We start from the raw sequence: 21140 nt of genomic DNA, 5'->3' as shown, positions 1-21140 counted from the left end.
TCCGATTTTGCCCCCATGTTACACTTCAACTCATCCCACTGACTGCAATTTTGCCCCATCATCTGCCTGTCCTTCCTCACGATTTCATTGCACACTGCATCAACCTACACACCGATTGCCCCCGTCATCAGTCCTATCACTCCAGTTCCCACCCCCCTGCCAAATCAGTTTAAGCTCTCCCCAACAGCTCTAACAAAGCTGCCCCAAGGGTATTGGACCCCTTGGGTTTAGGTGTCACCTGTCCTTTATCATCTGGTCATTGTTCTGCTGCTCTCTTACTCGGTATTCTCCCTAACTGTGAAATTGTTTCATTAGGTTTGGAACATCCTGAGGTTGTGGAACTCATGGGGAACATGACAGAAACACAAGTAAATGATGTTAAGTTTGGACTCACATCTAAAGCTGTGGCGTGTTGATTAAAAACGTCCCTCCAGCATGTCCACACTTCAGTGAGAATGGACACCCATATCGTTTTTAAAGTAGGACATTGCAGTCTTCATCCCAAAGCTCCCTTTTATCTGACAAGTTTAACCTTCTGAGAAACTTCACAATGAGTTGAGGCTGTTGACATTAATTCTTCAGGTCACAGATGTTCCCTGTGGTTTTGAAAGTAATTTCAGTTTTTTTTTCACTTTGACAAGTCATCCCAACTAAGGTGAATATAAAAACTCACCCATGAACAAACTTAGAATTTGAATCATAAACAATGCCTCATGTCTCACAGCGATTAACTTGGCCTAGTTTCAGTGTGCTCCTGATCTCTGTTTTCCCAGTGGATTTCAAACCGCAAACTCGTTGTCCCAGAAGCATGGGAAATTCAGCCTGAGATGGTGAAGTATTGAAACACCTGTGGCTGAAGGAGAAAGGAGATCACTTTAAGTAGCCAGAACAAAAGAAATGGATGAGTAATGTTCAATCTAACGACTTGAATGCGAGACATCGGTTAACTGTTGGAGCAGGTGTGGCGAGTAAGTTCAGTCAATGGCCAAATGTTCATCATCCCATGGTAACAAACTGTGTACATGAACGGAACTTACAGCCACACATGGCCTGACTTTCATTGTTTGAAGGCAATGCTGAATTATTTCTTCCCAGGGTTTAGGGAATGTCATTGGGTTTTCCAACTCCTGTTCAGCGTTCCATAGAAACGTGTTATCAAAGTCCAATGCAAGCATCTGGCTAGTACGGATGGGGGTATCTTCCCGGAGGGAGGGCTGAAAAGGAAGTCAGCATTACTCCAGGGGAGTATCATTCCTGTCCTGAGTCTGGTGCCTCCAAGAATTGTCCAAAGTAAAAGCAAGAAAAGGATCTCTTCATTTCTGTTAAGTCAATTGATCTGAAACACCAGGGAAGTGGAAAGATGGACAATAAGGTACCATTCCTTGACATTTACATTTGTTCTGCTGTAGACCTGTTGCTGAGGATCACAGCTTGCATACCACTGCGAAGCAATGTGAAAGGCCATTTCCTGCAGGCCACTAACTCAAGAAGGGTGCTTCACATTCCCTCTTGACTGATCCAGTCAAAGGCTTTAATGAGGCTGGGAAAATGAGGTCATTAATGCTGCTCGTTGCACTGTCTCACAGTTGTCATGTGGGCAATTTAATGCCCACTGTGCCTCAGGACCGATGGAATGGAGACTTTGGGGAGCAGCGGTTGTCCGGGGAGGAGGCTGTTGAGGACAGGAACACCGATGTGTTCCCGGACAGCAACTCCAGTGATTACTGCAGTTGAGCTCCTCTCCTTCCTCAAGTTCCCAGGAGATTTGGAATTGTGACTAACACTTCTCACCACCAGGTTTTAGAACTTTGCCCGGGACAACTGTCTCCTCTGAAAATAATGTTTAGCATGTTGTATACAGTACTTATAATTTCTAATCGATCAGGAGTGACAGCAAGTCTGGATTGAATCGGTCACTGTCGGAAGAGTCAAAGGTCTTCGTGTCACGGTTGAGTGATATGTACAGAGGCTGAGGAAAACACAGTGTGCAATCACCTTGAGATAACTTCAGACCTGACAAGTTATCACAGTTTATTATTTGCTAAAGTCTTCCACAGGACAGTAATGTTTCTTTTAGGCTTTTTACGGAGTATAGATTGTGTGATCAGGATATTTTAACATAGAGACTGGGAAAGGCAGCTGTTAATGGGACTTAGAACAACACACACCAGGAGAGGACAGGGTATGTAAAAAAGGGGGAAAAAAAACAGTTGACAGTTGCTTCATCTTTGCTTGTGAACATTGTCATTTTTTGAATGCACTGATAATCTGTTCTCTCCCTGACACGTTGGGATGATCAAAGATCCTGGGATCAGGCAGTAGAAAACAAAGGGCCGATCACTCGATCTGGGACTGAGTTGCGAAAGAGTCAGATGAGTGAGGGAAGGAAGGTCTCACCCAGCTCGTATGAGAGTGTGTGCAGGCTCAGGATATTACTACTGAAGCTAAGTCTAAAAGGTGTGAGTTACTTGTTTCGAAAGGGGTCAGGCATCTGGGATCAGCTTGTTTACATGTTTACAGCTTTCTAGTCTCGCTACCACATTACTGGCATTGACATTATTGCAAGTATATTTTGCCATCTCATCCTTCTCCCTGCTTTCTCAGAGCTGAGCCAGTGGGATGTCCACACAGCAGCTCTCAGTTCATGGGGATTCCCAAAACAAACCCCAGGTCAGATCACAGACCTCTGTAATCCCAGCAGTCCACCTAGACACAGGGCCACTTTATTAGGTACACCTGCTCACTAGTGCAAATATCTAAGCAGCCAAACATACGGCAGCACCCCAATGCATAAAAGCATGCAGGCGTGGTCAAGAGGTTCAGTTGTTGTTTAGACCAAACATCAGAACGGGAAGGAAATATGATCTATGTGGTTACAGTATCTTAGAAACTTCTGATATCCTGTGATTTTCACACACAACAGTCTCTAGAATTTATAGAAAATGGTGTGTAAACAAAAATACTCAGTGAGCAGCATTTGTGTGGGTGAAAGTGGCTTGTAAATGACAGAGGTCAGTGGACAATGGCCTGACTGATTTGAGCTGACAGGGAGGCAACAGTAACTCACCACCTGTTACAACAGTGGTGGGCAGAAGAGCATCTCTGGATGCTGAACAAGTCGAACCTTGAAGGGGATGGGCTGCAGCGGCAGAAGACCATGCCAGCTTTGACCCCTGTGGCCACCTTATTAGGTACACTCCTGCACATGATAAAGTGGCCACTGAGTGTATATGCCAACTCTATACCCCCAACCCTGCTCTCTTTCATTTCCTCACCGTCAGTAGGTATATCTATGAGGTTACTTGGTGTGGAATTCGTACCTTAAAACTTTTCTTTTTAAAAACTCTCCTTAAAATCTGCAAGATGGACTAGGTTTTTGACAAATGAAATGTGTCACACTTGCCCCTACATCTGCCCTCTCACTACCATTCAGACCTCAAACGGTCCTTCCAGGTGAGGCAAAACTTCACCTGTGAGTCTGCTGGGGTCATATACTGACTTCGGTGCCCCAGCTGTGGCCTCCTGTACATCGATCAGACCCGGCGTAGATTGGGAAACGCTTTGCCGAGCACCTATGCTCCATCCACCAGTAGAAGTGGGATCTCCCAATGGCCACCCATTTTAATTCCACTTTCCATTCCCATTCCGACATGTCAATCCATGGCCTCCTCCACTATCACGATGAGGCCACACTCAGGTTGGAGAAGCAATACCTTATAATCCGTCTGGGTAGCCTCTAACCTGATGGCATGAATATTGATTTCTCAAACTTCTGGTAATGCCCCCCCACTTCACCATTCCCCTTCCCCTTTTCCCTCTGTCACCTTATCTCTTTGCCTGCCCATCACCTCCCTCTTGAGCTCCTCCCCCTTTTCTATCTTCCATGGCCTTCTGTCCTCTCCTATCAGACTCCCCCTTCTCCAGCCTTGTATCTCTTTCACCAATCAACTTCCCAGCTCTATTCTTCACCGCTCCCCCACCCCCAGTTTCACCTATCACCTTGTGTTTCTCCCTGCCCTCCCCCACCTTCAAGCTCTAACTTCTCATCTTCTTTTCTCCAGTGCCGCTGAAGGGTCTCGGCCTGAAATGTCGACTGTACTCTTCTCCAAAGATGCTGCCTGGCCTGCTGAGTTCCTCCAGCATTTTGTGTGTGTTGCTTGGAGTGTTTTTTTTTACACAGCCCTGATTTGTTTTTGTTTTGACATTCTTCAGCAATGTCTTTTAATATTTTGTTGTGCTAAAGGTTCTTTATAAATGCAGGATGTTATTGATATTGTTGGATGCCACTTTCTACAGATGGGCAACAATGTGGAGGTCAGTAAACTAGAGGAATTAGAAGTTAAAGGGGGGATATCTCACTCCAGCCTCTCTCACAGCTCATTTTACAGCCCAAGAAAAACCAACAGGATCACACAGATGAATTTTGAGAGCTTCAAGTTTCTAGGTGTGAATATCATTGAAGGCCTGTCCTGGTCCAATCTTGTTGATGTCAAGGCAAAGAAATTCACCAACTCCTCTTCTTCCTCAGGTGGCTAAGGAAACTTGGCATGTGCCCATCAACTCTTATCAATTTTTATTGATGTAGCATGGAAAGTTTACTTTCTAGATGTCTACCAGCTTGGCTTGGTGACTGCTCTCCGCATGATGGCAGAAAAACCGCAGAGAGTTATGGACAGAACTCAGCACCTCACAGGAACTAGCATAACCTCTCTGGACTCTGTCTAAAGTTACTGCTTCAGTAAAGCACTCAAGACCTCACCCACTCTGGACATTCTCTCTTCTCCCCTCTCCCGTCAGGCAGAAGATACAAAAGCCTGAATGCATGTCCCACCAACCTCAAGGGCAGCTTCTATCTTCCAGTGATCAGGCCCTCAAGCAGAGCTCACGTACAATAAAATGGATCCTTGGCCTCACAACACCTCGTCATGATCTTGCCCTTTGTTGTTTAACCTGCACTGCACTTTCTCTGTAGCTGTGACACTTTATTCTCTACTGTTGCTGTTTTAGGTCAATGTACCACGTAAAAATTAGATCTGTACAAACAGTATGCAAAACAAAGATTTTCACTGGATCTTGGTACATATATTTATTTATTGAAATACAGTGTGGAATAGACCTTTTCAACCCTCAATTTAACCCTAGCCCAATCATGGGCAATTTACAATGACCTGTGCCAACTGGTGTGTCTTTGGACTGTGGGAGGAAACCAGAGCACCCACGCAGTCATGGGGGGAATGTACATGTGACAACAATGAACCAAAAGCCATTAACTAGTCATCAGTTTGGTCAAGGATGCCCCCTATCTGCCTGGTACTTGTGGGTCTTCCAGTACAACAAGGAGTCCATAGGGGAATGCTGATGGCTAGTACTCTTCAGGATGCAAGAGTACATGCTAAAGGATGGTCTGATGCTTGATGCATCAACACAAAGGCTCTGTGGGGAAGGACCACAGCCTAGCTCCAGTTGTCCAGTGTTCACTGGACACAGAGGACTGGAGTTCCGTGTTGTGGTCGCCCGGTGTTTCCAACTACTACGTTCGTTCTTGTGCAGCTCACTTACTGTGGCTCTGGAGTCCAAGTGTGGAATGGCAAACTCATTGGTAGTGAGGGCAGGGGAGGTGTCCTGGGTCAGCTGGAGGAGTTGCTGCTGCAGCTTTCTGTCACTCTTGGGCAGCCAACAGGCCCACATGATGCCTCTCCTCAAAGTTGTTGTGTGTGCAAGTCTTACCAAGGCACACGTTCCAGTCCGGCCTTGTGTGCACTATTCCAGCTGCTGTGGAGTAAGTCCAGTTTATGCTGTGTTGGCCTTCACACAGTCTTGGTTCCTCTTGCCCACAGATAGCTCACCATACAGTAGCTGTTTGGGGATTCTGGAGTCCTCTAGGTGTATGTCATGTCCCTGTCTATCGGAGCTGGGCTTTTGGACTTGATGCTCGTGGTCTCCACCCTGTTGAGATCTTTCAGGTTTGTGACTCGGTCCTGCCAGCGGATGTCTAGGATCAACCTCAGGCTACAAACATGGAAGTGCTGTAGCTGTCTGAGATATCTGTAAGCAGTCGGTGTTTCACAGGCATAAAGGAGACAGCTAACAATTGACAGCATCATACATCCTGAGCTTTGTGGATCATCAATGTTGTGCTCATTCTGCATGTGTGAACGCAACTGGCCAACATTCTGGCTGGCTTTGCAAATCCTGGCATTGCTTTCTTTGTCCGGGGAGACATCACTATAGATGACGCCAAGGCACCAGAACTCAACCATCATATTCAATATTGTTCTCCTGATGGTGATGGAGCGAGGGGCAACAGCAGATCCAGGAAAAGAGTGAAACAGGACTTCTGTCTTTACCAGGCTGATGGTGAGGCCAAAGAGACAACAGGCTTCTGCAAAGGTGTTGACAATGAGTTGGAGATCAGACTCTGTGAGGGCCGTGGCATCCTTGAAGCCTTTAGGCATACCTTCTATTTCCAAAATGCTTATAAGAATGCCTTGGAAGGTTTTGATTGCAACTGGACCTGAACCTGGCAACTTGAAGATCTTGGTGGGGATTCCATCCTTCCCCAGGGGATTTTCCAGAGCTTGTCTGAGCAATGGTTTTCTTGACCTCATCCAACGCAGGAGGAAGTTCAAGGGTGTCTACAGGTTTCTGCTGGATCTGATCAAGCGCAGCCTGGTCTACAGCAGAGGGCTATGGAATAGGCTGTGGAAGGGTTCCCTCCGCATGGTATCAATGCTTTTATTCTCCAGCAGCAAGGTTATGCTGTCTGATGACAGGACGTGGTGCTTGGTGTATGCGGTCTGGAGATCGACTAAATAGCATTGAAGAACAGTTTGAAGCTCTTAGTGTTGGTGTAGCATTGGACCTCATCTGCCTTCTTCTCCCACCACTCATCCTGTATTCTACACAGGGCAGCCAGCGCCTGGCTCAGGAGGCGTTTGAAGTGATCACATTTTAACTTGGAGGATATGCCTTTCTGCTTTGTGATAAAGACATCTTGCTTCTTTATTTTATTATTTATTGTGCAAAATGTGGAACAGGCCATTCTGGCCCTTTGAGCCATGACACCCAACAAACCCCAATTTAACTGTAGCCTAATCACTGAACCATTTACAATGACCGACAACTGGTACGACCTTGGAGTGAGGGAGGAAACTGGAGCACATGGAGGAAACTCACACGTTCACCAGGCGAACGTACAAACGCTTTACAGACGGCAGTGGGTATCCAGCCAGGATCTTGGCGATGCTCTCTTCATTTTTATCGAACCCATTTGGATGATGCTTCTTTTTCAACCCAAGAACCAATTCCATCAGCGCAGTTTTAAACAAGCCCCACTTTTGTATTGTGCTTCCAGTGAGGGGTCCGTGGGACATCAGTTTGTCATCGAGGCTGGCTGCGAATTGCTGATTATGTTCCATTTGCTTCAGCTTCCAAAGTTAATAAGCTGCCTAATGACTTTTACCTTTGATACAATTGGACAACATGTAGTGAGAGGATGGGTCTGAGCGGTTGATGATCAATTCTCATAACATGAGAGTCATTGACATTGCAGCACTGAGTGAGACCAGACTCGCAGAAGAAGGATCCATTTCTGAGCCACAAGGTGGCTATATTTTTTTTTTCTGGAAGGGCACAGCAAAGAATGAGACTGAACCCACAGAAATGGTCTTGCTATTAAGAATGTACTACTTTGTTGACTACTAGACCTTCTGACCTGAATTAATGAATGGCTCAAACCCTCAAGCCACAGTTATCAGTGCTTATGCACCCACTATTAGCTCCAGTGATGAAGCCAAAGAAAATTACTACAGTTTTCTTGACAGCGTCGTGAAAGCCTCCCGATGGATGACTTTAATGCCAGTTGGAAATAATTTCAGATTACAACAGGGTATACGACATCATGTTATTGGAAAGATGAACACCAAAGCACTGTTATTGCTAAACTTTTGTGTCACAAATGGCCTGTCCACCAGAAACACACTCTTCAGGAAAGCCGACAAATACAAAGTCACATGGATGTACCCCAGGTCAAACATTTGATCGACTTTATCACTGGTCACAGGCAGATTTGTGATTTCAAGATCACTAGGGCGACGTGCAATGCGGAGTGCTGGACAGTTTGTCAACTGGAGTCCTCTGTAACAGCTTGCAAACACCTGATGTTTATACAGGACCAATGTCACAGATGTGACCTCTCTGAATAATATTCAGGCTTGCCCCTATTGACATCAATGGATCAGGGGTTGAAGGGTGGACAGCTTCTAGTTCTTTGGTATACGCATGGCCAAGTGGTTAAGGCGTTCGTCTAGTGATCTGAAAGTCACTAGTTCAAGCCTTGGCTGAGGCTGTGTGTTGTGTCCTTGAGCAAGGCACTGAACCACACATTGCTCTGCAACGACACGTGTGTGTGTGTGTGTGTGTGTGTGTGTGTGTGTGTGTGTGTGTGTGTGTGTGTGTGTGTGTGTGTGTGTGTGTGTGTGTGTGTGTGTGTGTGTGTGTGTGTGTGTGTGTGTGTGTGTGTGTGTGTGTGTGTGTGTGTGTGTGTGTGTGTGTGTGTGTGTGTGTGTGTGTGTGTGTGTGTGTGTGTGTGTGTTATATATATATATATAAAAACCAAGGACCTCACGTGGTATGTACATACCAGCTGTGTGGTGAAAAAAGCACAACAGCGCCTCTTTCACCTCAGACAGTTGAAAGGTTTGGCATGAGTCCCTAAATCCTAAAGACTTTCTACAGGGGCACAATTGAGAGCATCCTGACTGGCTGCATCACTGCCTGGTATGGGAACTGTACCTCCCTTAATCGCAGGACTCTGCAGAGAGTGGTGTGGACAGCCCAGCACATCTGTGGATGTGAACTTCTCATGATTCAGGACATTTACAAAGACAGGTGTGTAAAAAGGTCACTGGGGAGCCAAGTCACCCCAATCACAAACTGTTCGAGCTGCTACCATCCAGGAAATGGTACTACTGGATAAAAGCCAGGACCAACAGGCTCCAGGACAGCTTCTTCCGCCAGGCCATCAAACTGCTTAATTCACACTGATACAATTGTATTTCTAAGCTGTATTGACTGTTCTGTTGAACATCTTACTGTACATACTATTTATTACAAAGTACTATAATTGCACATTGTACATTCAGATGGAGATGTCTACTCCACATGTATGTGAAGGATGTAAGAAATAAAGGCAATTCAATTCAAATAAAATATATTGAATTGATGACACCAATGTAAAGAAAGACATACCCTTATTGTATTCTGTTTCTTGTATATATTTTTATCAATAAAGTTTATTTTTGAAATTAAAATGTTTCCTGATGCACCACTTATCATGACTGACGGAAGATCTTTGAGCTGAAACATTGTGTTTCTCTTTCCACAGGTACTGTCTAACCCACTGAGTGTCTCCAGCACTCCTTAATGTTGTTTCGTTTCGGCATCTGCAGTCTCTTTTGCTTTAAGCACTTGCGCCGACCACCCTATTGACTGGTTCATGAACTGAAGCAAACACATTCTGTTGCATGGCTTCGCGTTTCCCTCCTCCATCGACCTCGTGGAAAAGAAAAATACTCTGCGTCTGATCTGATGACCTGACCTCCTAAACCACAAGCAGCAAATAGCATCATAAAGCCCTGTCGTGAGGTGAATATAATTCCATTTCAGCCCATCCCTTATGCTGAGCTGTGGTGAGAATGGTTTGCTATTTCTGCCAGAAGACAGCATGATGCAATGGACATGCACTAACCTAGTAAGTAACCGCAGATATCTTTCCTGTAGCTCTGGAGTAATCACTTCTGAAGTGCTCTCTAAAGGGTGAGTCGTTTGATAATACATCTCTGCATTTGAGAAGCCAGTCAAAATCTTTGATAACAGAACAAACTTTTTCAAAGGCCTATGGTTGCAATGTTAATCTTTAGGAACGTAAGGGGAAAGGAGTTCTTGTTCCAGGACAGGATTTTCTTGCACCTCAGGTACCCATAATGAGTGTGGAGCAAGTCAGCAGTGATGATCCTCTCCTGTGCCTCTCACCGGAGACCCTACCACAAGGAGGCACTGGGCACTTTCTTTGCCATTTCACACACAAACTACTTAACTTTCACAGCCCGACATGTGACTAAGTGTTTTCACCGTGTACTGCAGAAAATATTGGAGCCACTTTGTGCTGAAGGTTGCATCTCCAGCAGAGTTTTCTTTACCCTTACTAATGATGCAGCCAATGTTGGCAGGGGCCAGATTAACTGTCCTCCATTAACTACTCCCAGAAATGTGGTGGTGACTTCCCTTAATCATCAGCTAGGTCCTTGTTGGTGAAGGGAATCCCCTGGTGGGCCTGGAGTTGCAAGATTTTCATCCAACATCAAAGATCAGCACTTCTAGCTTAGGAAGAAGGTGATCTGGGGATGATGTGCTGGCAGTGGGATGTCTTTAACCTCCCTGGGATAGAGGGCTTAGATACGCGAGGTGCTGTTGACAAAGCTTTGAATATTATTCCTCTCCACAGATGCTTCCTGACCTGCTGAGTTCCTTTAGCATTATGTGAGTATTACACTGTGTCTTGGAAAGGTACTGCAGCCACAGGTGCCAGGAGAAAAGGCACCAATCATTTAAGATGGTGGACACTTTGCTGCTTGGTATTGGATGGAGTTAGGTGACTGCAGTCACTGAACTTCTCAAACAAGACCTCCTTCCCATATTTATTGCCTTAATCCCTATTAACAATATTACCCTTGTCCTTGACTGCTTTCCCTTGTGTGGCCTTCACATCTGCTTTCCTCAGTCTGAGGCTCACTGATCCGAGCACACCCGAAGGCTGCTCATCAGCTCTTATGAATGAACCATACAAGGATGCAAACCCATTTTCCCAAACGATCCAGTATGCCAAGGTCATTCAGGAAATGTACGACAAGCTTTTTTCCCCACTAGAGACTGTTTCTATTTCCTTGTGTCTGTCTCTTTCTCCTCACTTCAAGCAGCTCATTGATGGTTTCGTCACCAAAACTGACACCTTCTAGTCTGCTGCCTCTGATACTTCCTGACCCCCCTCTCCCCCCCATTTGACTCCGGAGTCACACTTTCAATGCAAACCTGTGGCCAGTTTCAAGCCTGCCTTTCCCCAGTTTCCCTTCTATCTCCCCCCGTGGTCTGCTGCAAGGCAGCTGGAGGTGGGAATTGGAGCAACAAATGATCTGCGGGAGGAACACAAGGGGATGAGCAGCATCTGTGAGAGTGAAAGGAAGTGTCACTGTTTTGGTTCAAAAACCTGCATGAAGATTACTTTTGGCTTGAGACTGATCTGCTCCCTCAGCTATTTGATTATCGGAGTATGGAACATCTAAAATCATCTCCTAGACCTTATGGCTGCTGATAATGTTTCATACTTTTTATCAGATCTGTAGGAATCATCCTCTCTCCAAAGAGGCCACCCTGATCCAAGTCACTAATGGCACATGCTTGTGACGGAGTATTTTCTTGACACACTGTCACCCCTCAAAGTCTGACCACCTTGAACCCTTCAGTGTCTCTTCACCATTGTGGTAGGAGCACACCTACATGTTTCTATATTTGTTGGGGTTGAGCAGCAAATGAAAGTGTGAATTACGAGTTCATGAACTTATAAGTAGCTTTGCTATTTCCAAATGGTCAAATGAAAGATGCCCTAATAATCTCTTTCCTTCTGAGACTGATTTCCTCTCCCAGTCACTGTTTTGCTCAGACTCAGAGTTGTATTTCAAAGCCTGTATCTGTGCCTTCACTCTGTCTCACCTCCTCTGCTGCTGAAACCTTCCTAGATATAACCTGTTATATCTAGCTTTGACCAATATCTGCCTCACCTACTTGGGTCTCTGTAAGCTTCAAGTTATCAGCTGTCCAAAGTGTATCACAATTCTCTTCCATTGTGAGCACCTTTACTTTTGCATTAAGTTTTATTTGGAAATGTAAATGTAATCACCCTGTCATGAAAGATAGAGGAGGCTTGACCCAAAACCAGAGCAGATGAAGCAATTTAGCAGTAAATGATACTTCACTAATAAACTGCTAAACAACAAGCCACGAGGAGCCACAAAACAAGAGAGAACAGATATTTCACACGGCAAGACGACAAGATAACTGAGAGCTTGGAGCATCTGGTTGAGGCTGGCTGGTTTGATAGGGGAGCAAAGGTCTGTGGATGAGAGCTGGGTTTAAGTAGGTTGCAGGTGATGTGTTGGAAACAAGTGACAGGTGACTGCTGTTAGCTGGGTGGAGACTGGGAAGTGCCTGCCCATGCAGGTCTGATGGGACCCCTTACTATGGCTGACATCCAATAGCCCAGGATGATCCAGATAGGTCTACTGGAACTCCTCAATGAGCGATAGATCCAAGGTGAGACTGGATGGTACCTAAGGCTTCTTTTCTGAGTCGTACCCTTCCCAATCAACCAGGTCCTACACACTTCATCCACCTGATGTGAATCCATCAACCGGTGAATCATGTACACTGGACTATCTACACCATCCTTGGTTCCAGAGGTACAGGTTCAAGTAGGTTGAGTGGTTCCATGGACAATGGGCTTCAGGCAGGACATGTGGAAGTGATCCTTAGGGCTAGTGGCAGCTGGAGATGGGAAGTCTCTGGGTTGACGCAATGGGACTAATGGACCAGGTCGAGAGCTTGTGGGAACCGGTGAACAGCGGCAGACCTCAGGTGGACAGTCAGACCTGGGGGCCACAGGCCAGAGGAGCCTGGCTGGATACTGACGGTGGTTAGCCTGGTGGCAGCTATGATGGTCTTTAAGCATTCTGACAGTGGTGAACCTCTGGTAGATGGGGCCACTACTATTGGCTTCTCCATGTGAAACAACAGGGGTTGGTAGTGACGAAGCACTTCAAAGGTTGTCATACTGTACCAGTGGCAGAGGAGATGTTTTGATTTTGGGATAGCTCGGCCCAGAGGAGATACTTCTTCCACGTGGAAGGGTTAGGGGTGGCAAAGCATCACAGAAACTTCTCCATTTGCTGATTGACTCTTTCTGATTGCGGATGATGCCCAGAGGATAAACTCAGACCTGTGGAGGAGGGAATCAGAAGGCTGTCCAGAAGCAGGAGATGAACTGTGGGTCCCAGTCTGACACAATATCTTGAGGGAAACCATGGCGATGAACTATATCTTCAGCAGCTAACAGAAATTTGGTGAGGGTAATGAAGTGAGCCACCTTGGAGAATACGGTTGACCAGTCATGATCACAAAAGTGGCATACCCATGATGAAATCTATGGCAATGTGGGACCACAGGAACCTGGAGACTGGTAGGGGCCATGGTATCTCAGATTGCCACTGGTTGGAGGAATAGGATTGGGCACACTGTGGCCAGGCAGCGATGAACTGATGTACATCTGCAGTCATGGTGGGTCACCAGAACCTAGAGTCCATTGTACAATTAGATGGCCAGAGGGGGTGAAGAGTGTACCCACTGTATTGCCTCAGAATGCATGGCCCTGGCAGTTGTCAGGTGTGTTGGCTAGAGCAGGCTTGTGCTGTAAGGCTTGGCAGATTTGGATCTCTAGGTCCCAGATGATCAGAGTGAAGATCTGTGAGGATAGGATGATGGGCTGAAGGTTGATCTCCGTTTCAGCTGAGTCAAACTGTCATGACAGGGTGTCTGCCCTAGTGGTTTAAGAGCCAGTTCAGTAGGAGATGAAGAAGTTGAATTACTCAAAGAAGAGGTCCCAGCTAGCCTGACGTGGGTTGAGCTGGTGGGTCTGTTTTATGGATATGAGGGTCTGGTGGTCAGCCCAGATCAGGAAGAGCTCTGAGTTTCTCATCAGCCAATGTCTCCATTCCTCCAAAGATAGTGAGTATCTCCCTGATTCCTGCTCCATAATGGCGCTGTGTAGAGTTGAACTTGTGTGAGAAGAAAGCACAATGATGAGTCTTCCCAGCCCATCGTTGCTGGGAGATGATGGCCACAACAGATGCGCCTACCTCTACCACAAAAGGCCCAGAGGGAGAATGGGAGCACTGGGGAAGTGACTCTTGAGCTCTGTGAAAGAGTGGTCCGCGGCAGTAGACCAAGTTATCTATGAAGTCGCTGATTTGTTGAGGGAAGTGAGAGGAGTGGTGATTTGGCTGGAATTTCAGATGAAACAGCAGTAAAAGTTGCAGAAGCCCAAAGAAGCATTGTGGCTGTTTGAGGGAGCATACTTGTGGCCATTCAGTGACAGTGTGTAATTTCTCTGGGTCCATGGTTATGCCTTGGGGTGAAAGGACGTAACCCAGGAAGGAAATGACTGTGCTGTGGAACTGACGTTTCTTCAACCTGCTGTACAGTTGTTTTTTGGGGAGACACTGAAGGAATGAATGGATGTGGCAGACATGGTATCCAGGGTCCTTGGAGAAGATGAGTATGTCATTAAGGTAGACAAACTTATTCCTGTGTAGCATGTCCCAGAGGATCTCAATGATGAAGGCTCGGATAATGGCTGGACTGGTGACAGTCTGAAAGGTATCGCCATGTATTCGTGGTGACCAGGGGGTGTTATGAACACCGTCTTCCACTCACCCCGGTGGATGTGGCTCAAGTTGCACGCACTTCGTGGATCGAGTTTGTTGAAGATGTGGGCTCTATAGAGTGTTTTGATTGTGCTATTCACCAAAGGGACATGGTAGCAGTTCTTAATGGCATTTTATTTAATACACAGTAGTCGATGCGGGGACAAAGACCCCCTCCTTTCTTTTTGACAAAGAAAAATTTGCCGTAGCTGGGGACTGGTATGGTTGAATGAAACCATGCTTTAGCACTTTGGCAAGGTAGTCATTCATGGCTTGGATTTCAGGAGGGGAGAGGAAGAAAGGAAGAACGTAGAACATTGAAGAGAGTGGTGCTCGGGAGGAGGGTGATTGTGCAGTCATATGGTCTACAAGGTGGCAGGATGCTGGTTGCCCTTTTACTGAAGTTGAGGTATTCCTGTTGGAGTCTGGTAAATCCTCTGTCTCCACGGATTTACGGGTGAAGTCAGCTGAGGCTGCAGTCAGGTAATCCAGCAGGTGGATCCCCAGCCCAGCAGTGAACCTGCTGACCAGGCAAAGTGAGGGACATGCGTAGAGAGACGGGGGTAACCCAAGGTGGGAGGAGTGCTGGGTGAGTTGATAATGATGAATTTGATTGACTTGCGGTACTCTCCAATGTTCACGTGCGTAGGTCATGTGCATCCCTGACCTCAAGGGATGTCCATCAGTGACGGGGTGCAGAAGGGGTGAGAGCTAGGTTTGGTAGCTAGTCCAAGCTGCACATGCAGAGTCTGGTTCAGAAAGCTGCCTGCTGTGCTGGAATCCACTGGAGTCTCCTGTGCATTGGGCCGTTGGAGTATGGAAGAGCACACAGAGCGTTTGGCTCTAGTACTGAAATGTGAGGTCAGGGGGAGCTTAAAAGATAGAAGGACTCTTGTCTCTATCTGGTGGTGCCGTTTACCCGGATGTAGTGGGCACTTGATACATGGGTGATCAGCTGCACTGCAGTAAGTGTGCTAGTTGTTTCTCCACTGACGCTCATGGTCTTTGGGTATTAAGGGAGCTCTCTCTACCTGCTTGGGTTCTGGAGGCATTGATGATGAGCGTCCTGCAGCCTGAAATGGTTCTGGAAATTGAACTGGGGTTCTGGCTGATGACCTGCAAGGTCATTCCATAAGATGCTTGTCAATTTGGAGTGATGAAGATGTCGAGGTTGGTGGGCATCTCCTAGGTAGACAACTTGTCTTTCAAGTGCTTCGAGAGGCCATAGGATTGAGATGGCTGGAGCTCAAAGCATAACACACACTGAGATAGGAAATTGTGGCATTGGATTGAGGATCTGTCAAAGCGTTTGGGCACTGGAATCCAGGGCTCCGAGGGAGAAGGTTGTTTGGTTATGGGGTTGCTGTATTGAGCTGGTTGAGAGTGGCAAGCAGATGGTCAATCATTTCCTGCTGCTTTTGGGATTGTGTGCTCCTATTGATGGATGACTTCCATTCGGTGAGCATTCTCTGCTGGGTCATCAATGGTGCAGACATCCTGTCATGAAACGTAGAGGAGGCTTGACCCAAAAGCAGAGCAGTGGTGAAGGTTTAGCAGTAAATGAAATTTTGCTATAAACTGCAAAATAACAAGCCATGAGGAGCCACGAAACAAGAGAGAACAGATATTTAACACGACAAGACAACGAGGTAACTGAAGGCTGGGAGCATCTGGTTGAAGCTGAGTGGTTTGAAGGGTGAACAAAGGACTGTGGAAGAGAGCTGGGTTTAAATAGGCTGCAGGTGATGACTTGGAAATGAGTGGCAGGTGACTCTTGTTACATCTGAAATGCCTAGCATGTTAGTCTGCATCTGTGGAGAGTGAAACAGTTAACATTCACTCTTCTCCTATTTACTCATATCAAATGATAATTTTGTTTCCCTCTCCATAGATGCTGCCTGACCTGCTGAATCTTTCCAATATTTCTTCAGGTTTCTTGCCTCGAAATGATGTGACTTTGGTATTGGTGTAGTATCTTACCTGAATCATACAGCTCGCTGTCTCTCAGTGTGTCAGCTTCATTTTTGGGCAGCAAGTTCATATTTCATTGTCACCAAAGCATATCTCTCAACATACTGTCAGTGGCCACTTTCTTAGGTACAGGAGGTACCCAATAAAGTGACTATTGAGTGTATTTCTGTATGTTCATAGTTTTCTGCTGCTGAGGACTATCTGTAAAATTTTGTAGCTTCAAAACATTAAACTAATTGAAAGGAAAGACAACAGAGACAGGAATGCGAGCCTAACTCGATTCCTTACTTTAAGCAAGACATTCCGTGGTAGCATCATGATACTTGAAATGCACATACTTTTACATAGAACCCAATGAATTAATTAAATGAACAAGAATGCTTAATCAAATATATTTACAATATTACTGATACGTTAAATTCACAACACCATCCTCTCCAATGTGTTGTGCATTCAGAGTTTCTCTTCTGCACATGACTGTTGTAATGTGTGGTTATTTGAGTTACTGTTGCCTTCCTGTCAGCCTGAACCAGTCTGGCCATTCTCCTCTGACCTTTACAATTAACAAAGTGTTTTCACCCACAGAACTTCCGCTTACCGGATGTTTGGTTTTTTGTTTTTAGCAACATTCTCTGTTAACTCTAGAGACTGTTGTACGCAAATATCCCAGGAGAAGAGCAGTTCCTGACTTACTCAAATCACCCCATCCGGCACCAACAATCATTCCACAGTTGAAGTCACCCAGAACATATTTCCTACTCATTCTGATGTTTGGTCTGAACAGCAACTGAACCTCTTGACCATGTCTGCATGCTATAAGGCATTGAGTTTCTGCCACATGATTGGCTGATTAGATATTTAAATTAACAAGCTTGTGCATAGTTGTACCTAATAAAGTCGCCTCTGAGTGTATTTAGAAGTTTCAGCGCGTAAACATTGCCACTACCTCCGCAGATCGAAAACCCAAGGATTCCACCCTTTTTAAATGGCGTGGTCTCCTTCCATTAATGGAGGGGTCCATGGACCCCAGGTTGGGAACCCATAAGATACAGGAGCAGAAGTAGGCCATTCAGCACTTCGAGTCTGCTCTGCCATTCAATCATGGACTGATCCAATTCTTCCAGTCATCCCTACTCCCCTGCCTTCTCCCCATACCCTTTGATGCCCTGTCGAATCGAGAATCTATCTATCTCTGGCTTGGCCTTCACAGCCACTGGTGGCAATAAATTCCACAGATTTACCACCCTCTGACTCTGTTCTAAATGAGCATCCTTCAATCCTGAAGTCATGCCCTCTCGTCCTAGAATCCACATGGGAAATAACTTTGTCATATCTAATCTGTTCAGGCCTTTTAACATTTGGAATCTTTCTATGAGATCCCCCCTCATTCTCCTGAACTCCAGGGAATACATCCCAAGAGCTGCCAGACGTTCCTCATATGGTAACCCTTTCATTCCTGGAATCATTCTCGTGAATCTTCTCTGACCCCTTTCCAATGCCAGTATATCCTTTCTAAAATAAGGAGCCCAAAACTGCATACAATACTCCAAGTGTGGTCTCACGAGTGCCTTATAAAGTCTCAACCTCACACCCCTGCTCTTATATTCTATACCTCTAGAAATGAATGCCAACATTGCATTCGCCTTCTTCACCACTGACTCAACCTGGAGGTTAACCTTTACGGTATCCTGCATAAGGACTCCCAAGTCCCTTTGCATCTCTGCATTTTGAATTCTCTCCCCATCTAAATAATAGTCTGCCCATTTATTTCTTCCACCAAAGTGCATGACCATACACATTCCAACATTATATTTAATTTGCCACTTCTTTGCTCATTCCCCTAAACTATCTAAGTCTCTTTGCAGGCTCTCTGTTTCCTCAACACTACCCGCTCCTCCACCTATCTTTGTATCATCGGCAAATTTAGCCAAAAATCCATTAATACTGTAGTCCAAATCATTGACATACATAGTAAAAAGCAGTGGTCCCAACACCGACCCTGTGGAACTCCACTGGTAACCGGCAGCCAGCCAGAATAGGATCCCTTTATTCCCACTCTCTGCCCTCTGCCAATCAGCCAATACTCCACCCATACTAGTAACTTCCCTGTAATTCCATGGGCTCTTATCTTGCTAAGCAGCCTCCTGTGCAGCACCTTTTCAAAGGCCTTTTGAAAACCCAAGTAAGCCATGTCTACTGCATCTCCTTTGTCTACCCTGCTTGTAAATTCCTCTAAAGGATTAGTACCTCCAAACTAATCATTATCACAATTGTTCCCTATGGATTTACATCTCCATTCCTGACTGAAAACACACACGCACTTACAAATGCTAAATGTCTACTCTCAATAATTAACATCCTTCTTCCCACAGGCATAACATGTTCTTTCAATAATTAATGTTTTAGTCTCAGCAGCTTCATGCCCAACACGACTATTTCCATGACCAATGATTAATACATTTGCCTACAATGAAATTTCACATTGATTCTCAATAATTAACAGCTGCCATTTGGATTAACTCCTCAATGTTCAATAATTTAAACCCCTACTGGATTAACTTTTCCTCTACTGTTATGTCTTCCCTGATATGGTCTAGCTTGAGAAAATGGGGAAAACACTTGAGCGAAAGCAGAATATTTACAACAACTAATATTTTCATTCTGAATTAACTCCTCCATATTCATTAATTAAGACCTCCACTCTAATAGCACAACTCCTAATGCCTTTCGTCACCACTTTCAGTAGTTTAATTTGATCATCATTCACCCTTCAGTGGTTAGTCACTCTAACGATAATTAATATTTTCTATTTAATAAATAACTTCACCAAACTGAACAACTAAAGTTAACTATTCTAATCACAATAATCCATGCTCAAAAATATATAAGCAAATCTGAATTTAATAATCTCCATAATAGTTTACCCCAGGACACTCAATAATCAACAACTTTCTCCCTCTCTCGATAATTAAACCCTCTAAACTCAGTAAATTAACATCTCCAATCTGAATAATTAGAAAGCTCCACTCTCAAGAATTAATACACTGCTCCCAGTCAGTGATTAATTTCTCTCTTCCTGATACTCATATTCACAACTCTCTCTAATAAAATCAATCCTTTCAATAATTATTACTCCCACTCAATAAATATTCTTCAGCCTCAATACCTAATTTCTTTATTCAGAATTTTTCCCTCTTCCACACCAAATAGACAGCTTCACTTGATGCGCGGATGGCTTTGTACCGCAGTTGTGGTGGTCAGCTTTTCTGTCATGGAAATCAACTAGAAACTCCCGATACTGAATCTCTGAAACAAAAACAGGGAATGCTGGAAATATTCAGCAGATCAGGCAAAATCTGCAGAAACAGAGAATATTTCTGATCAAAGAGGTTCTAATGCATGTCTTTTGTCTGGAGCATTATGGTAGGACAAAACAGTGCAGAGTTGACCACTGCTTTCATATTGGAAAGGATGATTTCTAAATAGTGTTAAACTGGTGTAGGACTCTTTCCTGTACAGATTTTCTGACAGCAGTCCAAAGCATCAAGCAGTCTTTATGCATACAACGTTTAGCCTTATGTACTTCATCCAAATCCTCTATAGAAAGACCAAGCCTTTGGCAATCTGCACCTACATCATGCTCAGCTGCGGGACATCCGTACGGTTCCTGTGACCAAGATGTCTTTTAGTGTCAGCAATGGAACTGGTGGGTGTGATGGTGAAAAATACCAATGGTTTATCTTCATAATTACTTCACTGTCTGTGCGGATTTCATTTGGGGAATCTGCAAGAACAGGGTCACAACAGTGAGTCTGTGATGAGATGAACAAACAGCAATTACCTGCAATAGCATGTCTGAAATGAGTGTGGGAAGAAGACATTTGGATCTGGAGGTATTGTCCAGAAGTTTCTCTGGAAATCAAGGATGGGGCACAGATCTTGCGCTTACAGCCATTTTCTTATAAGTTCATAGCATCAATAACAGTAAAGCACAGCAGCAGGTAACTAACTCTAAGTAAGAAGGAAAGAAAAGAAGAAACAACTTGCCTTGAGGTCAGTCTTTATACTGAAAAGTAGTTCAAGTTGGATATGTAAGGGAATTCTCTGATAAGAACAGCCTCTGGGACATAAGGACAGCTTTGATTTACTTTGTCGTGACATCCCAGACTAATGGATAAAGTAACTACAAAAAATACAAAACTAGCTACTGTATGTTACATACGATTACATAAATTGGATCTGAATTCAACAGGCAGAAGAGACATATGAGGAAATTTGATGTTTCCAGATGCAGTCCCTAGCAATGATTTTCTCTATAATGATCCACACCAACTCCTCCATGCAGGTCATAGCAATTAAGTCTGCTTGTTCATCAAGAAGCTACCTCCGCTTTGATTGGGAGTGGGCTACCATGTGTTGCAATAGGGAGCAAAGCACTTGAGAGAGTGCAGAAAAGATCCACCAAGAGGCTGACTGGGATGGAGTGTCTCAGTTTTGAACAGTAACCAGTTCATTTAGGTCTGTTATCTTTGGAGCAGAGAAGGTCGAAGACCAAGTGTTTAGATGTTTACAAGTTAATGAGGAGCATGGAAATGGTAGATAATAGGGAACATGGTGTCAGTATCTAAAACTAGATGG

At 44.9% G+C, this 21140-nt stretch overlaps 1 long non-coding RNA gene across 1 annotated transcript in view; it reads left to right on the top strand.

Moving 5' to 3' along the window:
* Positions 1 to 2090: 2090 nt before the first annotated feature.
* LOC132379192 (uncharacterized) overlaps positions 2091 to 21140 on the top strand; it is a 42727-nt gene continuing 23677 nt past the window's right edge. The window contains exons 1-2 of the long non-coding RNA XR_009507327.1: positions 2091 to 2182; positions 9386 to 9751. This is a non-coding gene — a long non-coding RNA (uncharacterized LOC132379192). The remainder of the gene's footprint in view (positions 2183 to 9385; positions 9752 to 21140) is intronic.

Source organism: Hypanus sabinus, chromosome 21 (assembly GCF_030144855.1).
Source record: "Hypanus sabinus isolate sHypSab1 chromosome 21, sHypSab1.hap1, whole genome shotgun sequence".
Classification (NCBI taxonomy): Eukaryota; Metazoa; Chordata; class Chondrichthyes; order Myliobatiformes; family Dasyatidae; genus Hypanus; species Hypanus sabinus.
Note: the sequence above shows the minus strand (reverse complement) of the source record. Positions and strands in the feature narration are given on the sequence as shown.